The 15,823-nt window shown below is 42.9% G+C and overlaps 1 protein-coding gene across 1 annotated transcript in view; it reads right to left on the minus strand.

Annotated features, from left to right (window-relative positions):
- The window catches only part of GRIN2B (glutamate ionotropic receptor NMDA type subunit 2B), a 167,306-nt gene that overhangs the window by 98,834 nt on the left and 52,649 nt on the right, over positions 1–15,823 (minus strand). The gene's annotated exons all lie outside the window — the stretch shown is intronic.

Consider the following 15,823-nt stretch of genomic DNA (forward strand, 5'->3'; position numbering starts at 1 on the left):
AAATATTTAAAAGATGTGTAGATGTGGAACTAGGGACATGGTTTACTGGTGGACTTGGCAGTGCTGGGTTAATGACTGGAGTCAATGATCTCTGAGATCTTTTCCAACCTAAATGATACTTTGATTCTATGAATATTTAGCTAAGGTTAATGGTGAGGTTCAAGGCTGCACCACCTACTCTGAAATGTCTTCCCAGAACACAGAATGCCTTTCATGGAGTCCAAAGAAGTAATATTTTTCACTATGTTTTTTTCAGGAGACCAAGGGAGGATGCATCAAGTGTCAGAAGATGCTTGGCCAAATCTTGGCCAAATCTCTCCCAGCATTCTGACCCCAAACTTGCCTCTTCCAGTCTGCCACACTCTGTAGCTCTCAGCCAGAGCTCTCTTCTGGAGCCTGTAACCCCAACATGCCACTTGGCTCCTAGAAACATTTTACAAAAAATTGAGAAAAACAGTATCTCTGGCACTGCTTTCTTCCCACTAAGTCTTCCCATGTTTGGGGATGATTCATGAGCTGCATGAGTTAATGTGTTTTGGTGAAGGCAGGACTGCAAAATACAGCACTGTAGCTGAACACCCATGGCTGCAGCAAGGAGGGAGGGAGAGAAGGAGAAGTAAGAAAAGGACAGCCTTTGGAGGATTGGATTTTTTTCCACTCTTGCACTTGTTTTTTCTAACTGTTTGGATGGTTGGTTTTACTTCCATGCTGGGGACTGGTACCGATTTTCTTTCATTTGTGACATACCTTTTTAAACAAAGATTAAAGGTGCTGAAAGCCTGGGGTAGACACTTTTTCTCTTTTTTAAGAAACATAATTTTCAATTGAAACTGAAATAAAACAATTAGTTTCTCTGCTTGCTGACTGAGACCCAGGTTTAAGACCCTACAAGAACACATTCAGCCAGTAAGCAGATCAACCTTGCTCTCCTAAAAATGTTCCAGGAAGCCCACAGACAGAGGAGAGATTTGCATTGCTGGAGCTGGTATCACCATTTCTTCAAGCTGTCTCTTCTTCCCAAGGTAAAGCCTTCCTTATAGATTTCTCTAGCTATGCCAAATTTTATCTTTAAGAGTGACATTTTCTATATCAGATGTTCATGTCATGTCTGATATTTGATGAAGATTGAAGTTAAAATGGTCTGTTCTTTTCCAAAAACAGGCAAGAGGAAAAAAGCTATTTTACCAACATTAGGAAAAAGATAGTGACCTTTATAAAAAGCTCCTGTAGTTCTCTGCTTTCAAGGGACATGAATTTTGATGAGAGAGGAAAGCAAACATTCATTTCATGCTGATTTTTCCCATACTTGTGAAAACCTAGATAGATCATAAGTCTTTGGAAAAACTGCAATTCACAGTTGTTCAAGAAAAATTATTAGAGCTTTCAAAAAAAACCCTATCCTTTTTAAACTCCTCTCCTGACTGGGCTTTCTGCAGTCTAAGGCTCAAGTAAGGCCTATGAGTGGACTGGGAAAGCAGAAGAAGGAGGAATACTTCTATTGGGTTGGTATTTCCCATGATTGTGCCTGCTCCCTGCACACAGAGATGCCTGGAAAAGGAGGCTGGCTAATTCCAAAGCAGCAGGAAAGAGCCAAGAAGGAAATCAGGATACACTGACTTGGGACACTGCAAGAAGTAAGGGGCTAAAAAAGAAGAGAACTGGGAGGTGTGACACCTGGACTATTTGGACAAAGAGACTGTGACTTGTTGGAGTTGAGGGGTGGGGAACAAGATTGTACAAGGAGTCAGAATGTGAGATAAGTGGAAATGGATGAAAATAAGTGACACAGCCCAGCAGTGGAAGCCGAATTTTGCTAGACCCAAGTTCTGGAGCTTAGATTGCTTGTCTGTAAGATAGATTCTAACTTTGCTAGGAGAGAATCAGACTGGGACAAGAAGCCAGAAGGGCAGAACAGATAAGGCGAGCTGGTGGAGACAAGACAAAAGAGGTCAGCAGTGGGAGAGAAAAGCTAACGAGTTTGTGACCACTAAACCATGCAGTTTGGAGAAGTGTTGGCTTATTCAATACAAAAAGTCAAGCACTGCAAAAGAGGGAAAACATCAGCATTATAGTTATTCAATTTGAATGCATCCCATTTTGCATAATGACCAAGAATCAGTCCTGAACCAACAATTTTTCTTGCAGGACCCTGATCTCACTGAATGCACTAGATAGATTAATTTGGGAATCAAGCTTAGCTGTTTGGAAAGTGGGCAGTAATCAAGTGAGAGGTTGAGAATGGCTAGGACAAACAGGAAAATCAAATTGCTAAGCCAGCTGAAAGGTGTACTGCAAGGCTGGATTTGTCCCAACCTCTGCACAAGGCCATGGTGGCACAAATAAAACAAAATATTATATTATATTATATTATATTATATTATTTATTATATTTCAGTTGAAAGGGACATACAACAGTCATCTAGTCCAAATGCCTCCTAAACACTGACAGGCTTGGCCACCTCTCCAAGAAGCCTGTTCCAGTGTTTGACCACCCTCTCAGCAAAGAAAACCTTCAAATCTTCCAAACACCTTTTCTAAACCTCACATGGCAGAGCTTTAAACCATTTACATACATCCTATTACTGGACACAAGGCAGAAGAGATCAGTAAATTCTCTTAAACCAGACTTTTCACAAGCAGTCTCTAAATCTGTGCACCCCATTTTCTGGATGCTTAACAAAAGCAGGACAAATCTTCTCAGCCCTTTTTTTTTTTTTGGGGGGGGGGGGGGGGGGGGGAATTTCAAACAAAAGGAAGTACTCTATTGAGAGCCCAATTTTGGCAGATCAGTAAGTACAAAGTTTTGACTTTGCTGACAGAAAAAAAAACCAAAACATATATATATTTTTTTTTTCAGCATATATTCTTTTGAATCTGAACATTTTCAAACATCTTTTTTTCAAATGAAAGGAAGATCCATATTGAAGTCATAAACTAATTGGAATTCGAAATCCAGTGTTTCATTACAAATATATTGAAAGAAATAATTCAAAGTAAAATTAAAAAAGGGAAATTGTTTGGAGACTGTTTTGCTTTTCTCCTGGGTTCAAGATGATTTCAGCAAAACAAACAATTATACGGGGTATAAACAAACAGCCCATATAACTTGTATGTCACCAAATTTCCATTTCTACATTAATAAAAAAATCAATGAAAAACGGTGCTCAGTCCTAGGTAAGACTTGGCAGGGGGCAATTGAAGAATTGCTGAGTTGAAGACAAAGAAAAATTTGCTTTGAACACTGAAAGCATTCTGTAATGATCAGTACTTTGAATAATGAGATTCTAGGTGTCTCAGATGGGCCATGAAAAATTAATAGACATTTTTGACCTTAATCTTGCTGCGCCTCAGTTCCCCACCTATACAATGGATTTACATGAAGTAGCTTGTGTCCTCTCAGCCCGTAGGAGGAGGGTGAAAATCCATGAACTTCATGATGTACCGAGACACTGGCCTAACGTGCCACAGATAACACCTTGAGACAAAGAATCCTCAATTCTCAGCAGCCTGTGAAAGCAGACATAATACAAAGCTTAAAGATACACATTAAGCAAGGCGGAGGAAATGAAATACTGAATCGCTGCTCAGCCAGGAAATATTACCCATCATGCATACAGAAGCAGGCAGGGGTCCTGTCTTGAAAGATCGTACTGAAACCACTGCTCTATAATGCATAGACACAAGAATGCCAGATTAAGATTGCAGCCTTAATTCTGGCATTTTCTTCTGTTTGAAGTGCTTGCCTTTGCAACCTAAATAATATTCTTCTGACACAGCTGTGTGTACGTAATATATGAAAGGCTCTTGGCTCGGGGGCCTTGGACTTCACAGAACATTGCAGCAGTCCCCCTGAGTTTTCCTCCCCAGTTGTTTTGCTTCCAGCTCGTACCGGTTTTGCAGCACTGTATCAGAGCTCGTCTTTTCCTGTCTCTCTCCTTTACCACATGCCCTTCCTCAGAACTGCTTCCTCACCTCCAGCCACCCACCCTGCCAGCTGCCCACCACCAGCTTTCATTGCTACATTGTTAATTATTTGCTTGGGCAATCACGATGCTAGGACTATGAGCACTTACAGAGGTCTCGCTTCATTAGATATAAAACAGCAAAGAGGTTTCCTCATTTCAGGGCAAAATTGCAATAGTGTTAGCATTCTGCATCCTTCCCAGATCTGGTCCATGATGCAGAGGTGCCTGCCTCCATCTCTTCTTTCTTTGCAACCTTCCACCCAGTAACTCTACTGGTGGGCGGCAGAAAGGAAAACTTTGACTCATCACACCTGTCTCTAATAGCAGTTGTCATGCTCCTCATAACCCCAGGTTCCCTAACATTTTCACTGCCATATAACTTCTGGAGGATTATAGTCTTTATTCATACCTCTTTACCTGAACAGCAGCTTAAACATTCCCTATTTCTCACCTGAAAACTTCTTTGGGAGTAAAACTACCTTCAGAGAATTTCTGGTATGGTTTTGTCCATCCTGAAAAATATGGCCTAAGCCTTATGCAAAGACCCTACAGACAACAAATCAGATATTTGCAGACAAATGAAACAAAGAGACCATATCAGGGTGGGAGTAGGGCCTGATGCTTAAAAAAATTCTGTGCCGAGAGGAAGATAACTTAGTAATTGCCAAAAAGGAACTACTTGAAAAAAATATTTCAGAGCTTCTTTAGTTTTCAAGTCTTTTTTTCCTACGAATATTAAGTTTCAGAAGTTGAAAATGTCAAAACAATGGACAAAGACCAATCCAGTCCAAAACTGTGGATAATCCTCTTCTTCCTGGCATCATTACACCTGTCAGTGCAAGATTCTCCTTTGCTAACACCAATTGTCCTGTCCTAAGTTACTGACTCACTCCTTTTTCTTTTTCTTTCTCTCCCTTTTCTCTCTCTTTCCTGGCTCTCTCCTCTGGGTCTCCCTGGTGAACAGTGAGCTGCAAGAAGCATTCCTGGGCTAGAAATTAACATATTAATGAAGAGAGAGCCTTGAAGAAGGGTTGAGAGATGGGGAGAAAACAGAGAGAGGAGGCAGGCAGAACAAAATAACAAAGGGAAGATATTACGAAGAAGGGACACAGAGCCAAAACACAAAGGGAGAAAAAAAAATGCTTTTCTGGGGAACTTGTGCTACTTCAAAAACTTCCATGGGAAGAAAAGATGAAAGAGAGAAAAGAAAGAGAGTAGGAAAAATGGGGTGGTTCTTCTGTTTTAAGCTAAGATTTAATATTTCTGTAGAAAAGAATCACCTATTGAGGGAATGATAAGAGGATGGAAGATGAGAGTGATGGAAGGACACAGAGACACACAAAGGGGGCATGACTGATAGCAAGAGCAGTGGGCTCATCCCTGGCTGTTTGCAAAACACCATAAGCATAGAATCATGGAAACACCAGAGCAATAGGCCTTGCCTATGGGCTAATGCCTCCCCTGCAACCTCCTGTTCTCTCCTTCCACAATGTAAAACTGCAAGCCTGCCCCAAAATTATGCTAAAAAATAAGGATAAAATGTCAGTTAGCAAGAACTAGGGCTGATCTGGCAAGCTCACAAGCGTCCTACTCCCAACCCCTCTCAGCCCTCTCTTAGGCAAACAGAGAGAGAATGGGGAAACCCATTAGGATCAGTGGATTGAGGAGGAAGTAAAAAATTTGTTAGTTCAAACAAATCGTTAGTTCAAATTGTTCCATCCTCTCTGTTTCTCTATTTGACTACCCACCATTTACATCCTTCTTTAGAAGCACTGCAGAAGAATAGACCCTGAATAATGCAAAACTTCCTCTTGCACCCCCTGGCCAGAACAAGCCCACCGTTTGCATGCCTGATGACAAACAAAAGGAGGGGGAAAAAGGATTCCTGGCCTGAAGAAGGAACATAAAGGAATAGCATTTTTAGTGGTGAAATACATAATAGACATTGCAAAACCAAGGCATAAGGACTTGATTAGGAAAATAAGCTTTTTCTCACAGGTCTACATCAGTAAAGGTGTGAGTTGTTACCAAAGAGCCATTTGTGTAAAACAGACCTCTCTCAGTTTGTCCACACCTTTCACAGTCCCACCAGCATGTGCCACTACACAGAAACTTGCTCCACAGCTTCCAGGGGGTACCAAGCCAGCTCCTTGACACCTCACCAGGCTACAGCCATACTGAGAACACCCTCAATACCCTAAGTATTGACTGAGGCCCATGGCCTTGTGCAGCAGCCTCCTAGAGGTGTAGTAATTAAGTAAATAGCCACAGGCAAAACAGTGCTTGTCTCCTTGACCAGCCCAACTCCTCCTTTTTTCTATAATGGTGAGGGAAGCAGACCAAGGACTGTTTGTCACTCGGCCATCACCAGATGAGACTCCTAGTTGCTACCACACAGCTTTCTTTGATACTTAAAGAAACTTTCAGCATGAACCTCTGCCATAAATGTGACAAATTTACATGGCTGCTTTCCCCTGACTTCTCGGATGACAAGAGTAGGTTCAGGGATTTCCTGGCACAGGAGTTCCCACTGCTCAGCTTCAACAGAATGGCCACAGCCAAAGTCACAGCATCCATGCAACTGCCTGGTTTTGGGTAAACTGCTGCTCTGACCTGTGGCATCTGAGAAGGCAAGGCAAGCTCCAAACCACACAGAGGAATGAAAGTCAGTGTCACCCGCAGCCCTCCCACTTAGAGAACCAGCTGCATGTCCTTCACAGTGAGTGCTCTAAAACCAAGCTCAGTGATGCTTTATATTCCCCCAAGTGGTCCTCCATCTGCACCACATCCCCACACTCCATTTCTGCCAGTGCCCTTCTCTGGGGACCTGCTTCCACACTGACAACTGATGGCTGCGACAAATGTTTCTGAGCTGCTGCAGCTGAGCACCAATAGGCAGAACCCCTTCTGCAGGCCTTGCGAGGATCCAGAAGAGGATGACAAAAAGGGAGGAAACCAGCAGCAATGCAAACCAGCCTGATCTGCAATGCACGTTGGTGGATGCCTCTCTCTTGGGCAGCCCTCCTCTCCCCTGTGGCTAATCCTACCCCTGAATGCCTACATAGCCTCCATACTGGCTTACACGGTACTCCCCGTGCCATCCACTGTTGGGAGAGCCATGCTTTTCTCATTTGGCTCCCTCTCTCTGCCGAACTTCCTTGTTAAGCAATTTCATGGAACCATAATGAACTATTCCAAATCAATTTCACAGCATTGCTAAGCTTGTGCCTTCCTCAATTCAAACTTGAGCCTTCCATGAAAAATTGCCGGGATAAAAAAATACAAATCAGTAAAATAAGTAAACTTCTCACTCTAGACAGCCGAACTGGAGCCTTTTCCAGAACTATCATCTTTCCACAGCCACCAGAGAAAATGTGGCTTGGTTCTACCTCCAAGGCACTTATTGAAGTACCTGTTTCATGAGGAAAGGCTGAGAGAATTGGGATTGTTCAACCTGCAAAAGAGAAGCCTTTGGGGTGACCTAATTGTGGCCTTTCAGTACCTGAAGGGAATTTACAGGAAAGATGAGCAAGACTATTTACAAGAGCATGTACTGACAGGACAAGTGTGAATGCGTTCAAACTGAGAGAGAGTAGGTTTAGATTATGTATTAGGAAAAAAATTCTTTACTGTGCAGGTGGTGAGGCACTGGAACAGGTTCCCCAGAGAAGCTGTGGATGCCTCACCTCTGGGGGTGTTCAAAATCAGGTAAGATGTGACTCTGAAAAATCTGGTCTTGCTGAAGATGTCCCCTCCCATGGCAGGGAGCTTGGAAGTAGATGATCTTCAAGGTCCCCTTCCAACTCAAACCATTCTGTGATTCTGTGATTCATCTGACCTGTAGTCTCACATTTACAAAAAGCAAGACTTTCTCTATCTCAAAGCTACATTAAAACCAAAATAGATTTGCAAGTAAAGCCCCCCAGTATCTCAGCTACATGCCTTCAAGGAAAGGAAAAGGAAACTGAGACAAGGGCAGCGAAGCATGCAGAACTCTGAAATAATGGTTCTGCTGCACTTCCTGAATCTGGGCAAGTCAAAAGCTGGAAAGCCCAAAATCCCACACTGCCCTGCAGAACAGCTTTTTGACATGAATATACACTAGGCATACTGCACAGTAATTGCTAGATGTTCAGATTTATTCAGAGGCTGTAAGCATCTGTATTTTGCACCTCAAAGTTTTCACAGTCCCTTGGTGATGCTGAAGAGCATTTTACCATGGCTTAAGTACCAGCACTTGTATGCACCCACCATGCCATACGTCACCACTCAGATGCAGGAGGACAACATCAGCATCTTTGTGAAGAAGGTAGAAAGCATTGCTTGCAGCAATCTGTTTGAGGTACCTCATGTCACTCACAGGGCTTAATCTGTCAGTGACACATTATTTTAAGGGGGAAGAAAGCAATGAAAAGTATCCTTTTGGGAGGACCATCTGTTATATATGACATCTATTACCCATGTGGCTAAAACCTCTCAGAGCTTCATTGCAGTCAACCCCTTTGCTCCCCATCCAGTTCTGGTTATCACTTGTCTGTAACCACAGCAGCCTTGCTGGGTATCTCCCACTGCCCAGGGCTGTCTCCAGGGGAAATAAGCACATAATCAACATAAAATCCAGATATATCAGCTCAAAACATGCCATTCTCTTGAGATGAAGGAGGTCACTGAAACTAGATATCATGTGCTTTTGAGGTCTGCACAGTGGAAAAGCTGCTAACCTCCTTTGTGACACCACTTCTGGAGCTGCTGGCTGCCTGCTGCACACAGGCATCAGAGAGGCATGTGTGGCACTGCCGCTAATATCTTGCACTCATTAAACACCCCCAATGTCTTGGCGAAAATCCACCTCTAGTAAATTCATTCTGCCAGCTGAAATTCCTCGTGCAGCTCCAGTGAGGTGCAGTATTCATCTCCACTTCGTACTATATTCTGTTAAACAGTTGCTCTATTTCACCCCAGAGATGACTGCATTTTTTTGTGAATTAAGCCATCGCCTTCTACTTTGTAAAGTGCCTTGGAACTGCAGATAAAAGATGCTACAGCCTGTCATAAATAAATGTAAGTTGCTGACACTGCTACTGGAGGTAGCCATCTTGCTGAAAAATGATTTCATTTGTGACACTAATAATACAGGGAAGAACACTGGGTAAGACACTAAAAACTCATTTCCATCTCGTTTTAATACAGCTTCAAAACCCAAGAAAAAAAGTCAGCATCGAGTCAGCATTTGTGCACTTTTAACCGCTGTCAGGTTACAGACATTCACAGGTTTTCAGTCCACTGTGGCAGCTCTCTTCCACAATGACCACACCATTAAGAGGGGGAACTCTTCATCTGATTATCTTCTGTCTCTCCAGATCCTTAACAAAGACCAACACTGAGTTCACCAAAGCTGTTTTCCCACCATTTCTCACAGTACTTTACTGCAAAGGGGAGGCCCAATCCCCTTACCATCTTTATTCAGTCAAGACGGGTAGAGACCTGTTTGGCGTGATGTAACAAGATCAGAAATCTCTCCACAGGGGAAAAAAAGAGCTTTCTTTGCATGAAGATGGCTGGCACCACTCAGTCTGACTGATCATTTCAAGGGCAACTATGGTCAGATTTTAATATTCATTTTATATTAAGGTGCTTGCAGGCTTGAGTAGGGACATTTTTATTACTTAAATCAGGAGAGAACACGCTGCAGAAATGATAGAGCAGGGTGTACTGAACAAGCTGACAGGTCTCTGCTAGTTCTATTTTCTGTGTTATTATTTCACTCAAATTCAAGCATTCTAAACATCACATTTCTAGATTATATTCCATTCAAATACTTCAAGAAATATAGTGCACAACAAATGTACAATACAAAAAAAAATTACACTAAGGTAATATACATCACCCTCAAATGTTTATATTCAATTCAAAATCACATTTTCTAACCTTAGCAAAGCAGGAATCCCTTGTCTAACACTGCAAACCAATTTCTGAAGTTTGAAGTGAAGCTAGCTTTGAGTTATTTGTCCACACTAACAGAAAGCCCACTGCTGGCTAATTATTTGAAAGCAGAACAAATTCATCCATTTCACACTCTCTTAACTCAAAATTGGATGAAAAGGGATTTTTTTTCTCAGATTTTTTTAAAAATATTCACCTTTGGACTGTGGATGAAAATAAAATTTGCTAAGTAAAACAAAAAGTACTTTAAAAATTATTGCTACTTGAAAGTAGGCCAGTGGAGAGATATGTACACTGCAGAGGGAGGTCTGGATTCTGCACAGGTAACAGGTATTCAAAACCTGTTACCTGTGCAAACTTTGGTGGAGTCCCTTTCAGATAAGTATTCAGCTGCCCCACAGATATGCAGATCCACATTTTCCCAAAACGTGGATGCAAGACTCAAGTAACCCTTAAAGCAATGATTTTGAGAGGAATTTCATCAGCAGCATCTAGTCAAGAGTGCTCTAAGCCTCAATTCAGAAAAGCACTTAACCACGCACAATCTCTTGGACAAAGCACGGATGGCAAAAGCCACTGAACAGCAGGTGCTTCTGCAGGGGAGCAGCCAGCTGTGTGACAGGGCTCAGCTCCACCACACAGGCGTGTAGGGCAGAAAGGGGAAAAGAACATTCAAAGTTAAACCACAGGAACAGTGTTAAATCTGCAGAACATTAAAAAACCTCATCCCAGACACACCAGGGTTAACACCTCCACTCTTTTCCAAGAAAGGTCACCTGACTTAATCTTTTTCCCTTTTTTAGTGAACACAAAGGCTGTCATCCTCCATCCCCCCCCAGCCCCCCACTAGGTGCAAGCAGCACTTGTCAAACCAAATCAGGAACCCAAATTGCATCAAAGAGAAGAAAAAGCTGCTCCGGAGTTGCACAGGGAGCCATAGCAACGCAGCAGTTCCTATTTTTAAAAACTTGAAAGATAGTAAGAACATTAAGTCTGAGGGGAGGAGAGAGGGGAAAAAAAAGAAAAAGAATCTACGTTTCTAACAGAAAGGAAAAAAAATGCACATGTTCATGATAGGCACCAGTGATGAAACTACATATGGCCAGCTATCAGTGTGCAGGTGTGCAAGCCAGAAAATATCCATTTCCCCATCAAGCCAGTTCTTGAAGGAAAAAGGATATTTCTCACCTTCCCTCCACTGCTCTGCTAAAGCAGGTTTTCAAATTCCCTGCAGCACTTTCAAGCCCACAGCACCCTAAATGCGTTTTGTGATCAGAGCAGGATCAGCAACGGCTTAGCTGGTGCTAAACTGTGGCCCAGACTGGATTTGTGGTTTCCAAGCTCCACCACAGAGGAGGATTTTGACTCACTTTCCATGAAGAATGGAGAGAGTCTGAAGGCACACATTAAAACATATTGTCACCAGCAAGTGAAGTTGCCACAGTACTAGCACTAATTGGACTTGGCTGCAGAGCAGAAGATGTCTCAGAGGGCTGGAAGCAGAACATGGACATTTTCCCATCTGGAAACTGATGGTGCATACCAAAATTCATTCCCAGCTGGTGGATTTTGGAGGCGTTTATGAAAGGGTATGTCCTTTAATCAAAAGATGACCCTTGCCAAAAACCCATCATTTAACTTGAACCCTTCTGTTAGCTCAGCTGGTTAGAGCAAGGTGCTAATATCAGCAAGGTTGCAGGTTCAATCCATTTACAGGCCTTTCACTTAAGAGTTGGACTCAAAGATGCTTGTGGGTCCCTTCTCAGAATATTTTGTGATTCTGTGATCCTATTTTAATTGCAAGGAGGTTGAAATACCCAACTGCCCACACTGAGCAAGTGCCTACTCTCCCCCTCTGACAAAGCCCAGCTGTGCAGGACTAAGGCATCCTGTCGTGTCTGCTGAGGAACAAACATTTTTTTCTGTGCCATCACATACTCCCACTTAGAAGCCAGGGATCTCCAGTATCCTACCAGCATACAAGTTAGTTTGATGTCTGTCCTTCCACTGTAGGTCAGCTGTGCTTCCTACTGGCCAAGCAGGACTGCTTAAGAGCTGGGCAGAGCAAGAAGGACAGCCAGATGCAGACTGCTCTTCTGCATCCAGCACCCTCACCAGCCCACCTGTATGGGAGAGGTTTGGATCAAGAGCATGTTACAAACTGCCCTCAGCATTCCTCTCCAGTGACAAGAAAAAAAAAGGAAACAGAAGAAGCCAACACTTCCTCCAAGACGTGGTGGCACATGACTGTTCACCTCCTGACCAGGCAATGTGAATATCCAGTAGCCCCAAGCCAGCAAACCTAGCAGCTTTCACCAGCACTGCACACTGAAATGCAACAGGAGATGCAAGACAGGGACAGAAAAATGTGATGGCAGTACACACAGAGAGCGAGATGGTGTACAGCAAGGGATGCAGGGAGGCAGAGAGACCCTGACAGAGGCAGGAGGTACAGGCTAGCCCCAGCCTCCAGCTGCTGCTGGAGCAGTGACAGGAACAAGCAGATTTCAGCAGCAGGGATGTCTAATTTGTCAGCAGCGCTCACGCCATGTGCTGCCACTCTGCACCAGCCTGACAGCAGCAGGACACACCAACCAGTGGGAACATAATGAGCTGCTAACTAGACATGGGCCTAAAGGCTCCAAAAGGTCAAAAGTTACATATGCTCCCTCACCCTCCAAGTTTCTGAAAAGGGCAATTTCTGCAACCTTGGGAACATGCCACTTATACCTTCTCTCACCACCTCCCCAGCATTAAGAAGCAAGTCCCAGCACTGTGCCTGCCACAGCTGGAATGCCACAGGATTCAAGGGCTGGAGCAGGGCTTCCCAGCCAGCTGCCAAGCAGGTAGAAGTAGCCCTGCCAAACTGAGCGAGACAGGGCTCCTGTCTCTTAGTGCAAGGATAACTTGACAAACCTGTGAATGGAGAAAGAACACTGCAAATGGTCCATTGTCCATTCCTGCCCTCAACTCCCCTACTGCACTCTGTGAAGGTGTGTGACCCACTCAGGAGACAGCACAGAGTGGCTCCATGGCAATACCTGAAAATGACACATGATGTCCCCTGTGTCTGGCGTGGAAGGTGATGGCTGCCATTATTAGAGAGGAGAGGGCAGGAGGGTGGGTTGAGAGAGACCAGAGAAAGAAGTAAAGGTGTTGCCTAGGCACTGTCCTTGACATTGACCTGGGGAAAACAAGTCCAGGGTGCTACGGGTATGGTGCTGCCCACAGGTATCAGGGTGACACAATACCCCCTGAAAGGGCAATGCACTTTTTTACAGACGTGTACAGCCCATATAGTCTTGAGTTTCCAGGGAAGCAATTTGTTTGCACAACCCCATTTCAAGAACTTTCTCTGCTCTCTGACTCATAGTTGAGGTATCTAAGCCCCACCAATTCCTAGCTTCTGTTAGGGAAATGTAGTCATGTGAGAACAGAGCTTGCCCTGGTTGTTCCAGGAAAAACAGTTGCCCAGCACTCATCAAAGGTTCTTCTGAATTTCTTATCTGTTTGGCAAGGTAAAACTACAGATGAATGTTACTTCCCCCACAGTGGAAGTGTCACGTCCAAACAGTGCACTGAGCAAGCTTGCCAGCTCTTTTCCTATTTGAATAATCTGAGGTACAGAATTGAACCTAACTTTGTTTCCCTCTAAAAGTATTTCTTTGCAAAGGTAGTATAAGTCCACATTTGTATTTTAATTCCAAAGCAAATGCTCCACTGCACTTTTTATTAAAATGAAATCTGCTGTGTGCAGCCTGGTGTTAAATGAGAGACTATTAAAGCCAATCAGTGGAGAACTCATTAGAAACCCTGCAACAACAAACTAGTAGTTATGGCCCAGCATTCACAAGCAGCCATGACAACAAGGAGAAAGAATCCAGGTCTCATTGAAGGCTACAATAAAACCACAGCTTATGTAGCCCAAAGACTGTGAATATCCATAGAAAACAGCTGAGCTTCCATTCCTCAAATATGTGCCAGAAATTATATTCTTTTCTCATGACTCATCTCTGAATTCCACTCCTAAGAATACTCCTGTCATTTAGTTATTTCTTCCCATTTCTAAAATGTAATGAGAAGCACCAATCCAGAGCTCAAGGAAATCTGTCCCATCAATTAAAATAACGAAATAAGCAGAAGGCTGCCTATAAACACATCCACCTCTGCCCACTCACTCCTCAGCAGCCATGGTGAAGGGAAAAAAGATGAGCTTTGTAGGATGCCTGGAAGCCTAGCAACTGTCCTAGGAAGGGCCAAGAGGTAAGAACTCCTCCTCTGAGCGTTTCCTTCCCAACCTTTGAGATCTTATCACCCAATAGGAAAGAGTAGAGCACACAGTGTTTTTGCTGGGTGCCCAGAAGACCAGATATTGGGATAACTATAAACTTGGTAGACTGAAATATTCAGATCAGATTTTTTTTCTGGGACAATGAAGGAATAAATGAATAGGTAATTATTACAAACAGAACAAAGAATTAAAGACTGTAATTGAACTGGGAAACAGCATTTGGATATTTGGACTCCAAATTACCACCTAAGCCTATTATCAGCACAAATTGAGATAAATCCCTCACTAGAGGAAAAATTCCTCAAAAATCATTCAAAAAGATAACTAACAAATCTTGTAGAACAAAACTCTCTCAAAGTATCATTTTACTACCCTTCAGTGGAGTTATCTCATCAGCAGGTTCACTTATTGGACAAAATCCAAAATGTTCAATGGTCGTGACCATACTTCTGTAGTTCCAGTCTAACACAAAAGAGAACCAGTTTCAAAACAGAAACAGTTGCTATGCGACCATTAGCGATACAAGAAGATGCAGACCAAACACCTACATTGTCAAGAACTGGCATTTAGATAACAGTCTGTCTTGTTTCTTTTTGTGCTTACAGCCATACTTCAAATAAAACTTTGTTTGCACAAGTTCTTGCAAAAACGAACAAGTGTCAATGTAAAATGGAGGAAGGATATGGAGAATCTGAACAACATTCAGTTCATTTTCTCCTTACTCCATTATATACCCAGATCAACCACTGACACCATGTTGAGTAAGACCATTTGATTTTAGCTGCATTCAGAACAACTGCTCTTTTAGAAAGACAAGGGGAAAAAGTAAGAAATGGTCAGAGTTCAAAGGAAGATCTTGGGAAATGACTAATTCACAGTCAGTGTATAGTGTGCCCCAGCTGAACTAAATTACACATTTTTTTAGTTTGATGTGTCACTCTCCAAAGAATAAAATGGGAATTTTTTTTTATTGCTTTGCCTCCCCAGCTATGTATTTGAAGTAAATTGGACCCCTTTGGATTAGCTTCAAGAGTTCCTGAAACAGTAGCTACATGGTAATGCTTTATCTGAGGTCACATACACTTTGTCTCCCCAGACATCAAGCCCACGTACATGCATTTCTCTACTCTGTGTAGGCATGTGGAGGGGGAACTTTAAGTTACAGATGGCTGAATATAGTATTGCTGGGTCCAGAGCAAGGGTAAAATTAGCTTTCCAGAATCTGCAGCCAGTCCAGTCCAAAATGAGCCAAACGAGGCTCCAGACATGCAGGTATTGCTGCTACCTGGTGTGCACAGTGCACAAGTACTGTGGGATCCTAATAGGTGGAAGGAGTTAGGGAAAGCATGAAATAGCCAGCTCTGCAGAATCTGTAATATCCCACACAGACAAAGCATATCATGAGAGTTTTAGAGCTTAGCACATAGTAAATTTCAGCAAATTTAATGGAACTTAAAGGTATGAACACAGATTACACAACTATTAATCTCTGTGGGTTTTGTCTCAGTGAGGCAAACTCACATCTTCATGATTGCCTCCTTCCATATCTTGTGCTTCTCCTCTACCTCTTCTTCTCTTTAGGCATGAAGCTGAGCTTGAAGCCATCCAATTTCAATTGAACCTT

Source organism: Onychostruthus taczanowskii, unplaced genomic scaffold (genome assembly GCF_017590055.1).
Source record: "Onychostruthus taczanowskii isolate IOZ18803 unplaced genomic scaffold, ASM1759005v1 scaffold53, whole genome shotgun sequence".
In the NCBI taxonomy this organism is placed as follows: domain Eukaryota; kingdom Metazoa; phylum Chordata; class Aves; order Passeriformes; family Passeridae; genus Onychostruthus; species Onychostruthus taczanowskii.